The following is a 2,418-nucleotide window of genomic DNA, read 5'->3' as shown; positions in this document are numbered from 1 at the left end:
GGTTGAATTGTGTCCTTACCCCGAGAACCTATAACTGTGGCCTTATTTGGAAATGGGGTCTTCATGGATGTAATCAAGTTAAAATGAGGTCATCCTGGATCAGAGTGGTCCCTGATCTAATGCGACTAGTGTCCTTATAAGGAGAGGGAAATTTGGACACAGGCGCACTGGGGGAATGTCACAGGATGATGGACACAGAATCTGGAGAGGTCGGTCTAAAGGCCAGGAGCACCAAAAATTGCCAGCAATCATCAGAAGCTAGAAGTGACAAGGAAGGATCCTCCCCAGAAGCTTCTGAGGGACAGTCTGGCTAGCTGACACTTTGATTTAGACTCTCATGCCCAGAACGGTGAGAGAACACATTTCTGTTGCTGTAAGCCCCCGAGTTTGTATTCTGTATGATAGCCACACCTAAGTAATACATCAGTATATTCTTAAGAGACGTTATTGGATGGGGAATGGCAGCTGGTCCTTAGGCTGGGATATCATGCTTCTACTAAGTGAAAATAAGGAACCAATAGAGAAGCTCCCTGTCACCTAGAAGACAAAATGGAAGTTCCATGAGGTCCTATAAGATCCGGCCCCTAGCGACCTGTCCAGCTTTATTTTGCCACTCCCTTATGTGCTAGGTACCCATCATCCCCAAACACGCCACACTCTTTCAAACCCCAAGGCATAACTCGCACTGTCCACTCTTCTCAGAGTGCCCACTTCTCCTCTTGTCTCCCTGGAGAGTGCCTCCCTATGTTGTCAAAAACTGACCTCTGTGCTTCAAAGCCAAAATATAACTCAGAGAGAGTTGGGGAGAAAGAGGAAAAATAGTTTATTGCTTTATCAGGCAAAGGAAGCTGCAGGAAGCTACGGCCTTCAAGAAACCGCAAGCCCGCCTGGAGGAAGGAGTTGGGGGTTTCCAAAGGGAAACACAGGATCTAGCTGGTTTTGACAGGAAACGTCTACTTGCTGCCAGCCTCCTTGTCTGGTCTTTAGGGTAGTGCCAGGTTCCTGAAAGAAGAGGCTAAAAAGGGAGGAGGGGAGTTTCGGAGAAGAGAGGGAAAGGGTTGCTTAAAAATCGAGCTTTCCTGAAGCATTAGTGCAGCCATCTTGGTTTTTGTTCAACTTGATGTTGTTGGTTTTTTTTTTTAAAGATTTATTTATGTATTTATTTGACAGACAGAGATCACAAGTAGGCAGAGAGAGAGAGAGAGAGAGAGAGAGAGGAGGAAGCAGGCTCCCCACTGAGCAGAGAGCCCGATGCGGAGCTCGATCCCAGGACCCTGAGACCATGACCCGAGCCAAAGGCAGAGGCTTAACTCACCGAGCCACCCAGGCGCCCCCAACTTGATGTTTTTAAATGATTTCACTGACTCTGTGTGTCTTAACTCAAGCATCACCACTTGTGTAAAGGGGCTTCCCTGACTTCTTTCACAAATACTATCTTACTCACGTATCCCCCTGACAAGTTATCATAGCAGTTGTAACATTTCTTATGGGTCTCTTCATTATACGAGGGTTTCCTAACCTTTGTGTTAACACCTTCAAAGGACTCTCATGAAAGACAGATGGTCACAGTCTTCCCAGAAATGGGCTTGTGCTCTAGACTCTCCCATCTGGCTGAAGGTTAGGTAGAAGTCAGTGAACTTCCACAGGTAGAAGATACACACAATATTACCTAGCTCCTGAGAACCCCTATAGTTTCTATAGCTCAGGACCCCCAACCGGGGCATGATTAACATTGTGGACAGGACAGTTCTTTGTTGTAGGGGCTATTATGTGCACTGCAGGGTTATTAGCAGCATCTCTGGTCTCCACCCACTAGATGCCAGTGATATCTCCCACGAGAAAGGGCTCTGGACATTACCACACGTCCCCTGTAAGGCAAAATCACTCTGGTCGAGAGTCACTGATATGAATGATAGTGACAATGATAAAAAAGCCATACAGTAGACCGAAAGCAGGGCAGAGGAGGAGCTATTGACCCTTCCACATTTAAATATATAAATGGTCCTTAAGTAAGGCCACATGGGCTCATCCAGCCCTGAGTTTCTAGCCCAGCTCCACTACTTAGTAGCTGTGTGATAATGGGATCTGTTGTTTGGTTCTGTGAGTCCTGGTGTCTCATCTGGGTTATTGACAAGATGGGCCAACCGAGAAAACATCCAAAGTGCCTGACTAAAGGCTTGGCACTTAGTGGTTCTCAATAAAAGTCATTTCCTTTTATCTTTTCCATTGTGTTGGGAGTAGATGCAAGAGGAACCCTGGGGGACTTGATGCTTTCTCCCTGGCAACGTTCACCTGGGATGAAGAAGCAACTCAAAATGAGAGTTCTCTATTTCCAGGGCAGAGAAGAGGGTAGAGTGAGGATGGTAGTGGTGATACCTGGCTGGGCAGGTAGGGGTGCCAGGCAACAGAAACAGAAAC

This window comes from Lutra lutra, chromosome 15, assembly GCF_902655055.1.
Source record: "Lutra lutra chromosome 15, mLutLut1.2, whole genome shotgun sequence".
In the NCBI taxonomy this organism is placed as follows: Eukaryota; Metazoa; Chordata; class Mammalia; order Carnivora; family Mustelidae; genus Lutra; species Lutra lutra.
The sequence above is the reverse complement of the archived record's forward strand: the minus strand, read 5'-3'. Positions refer to the sequence as shown.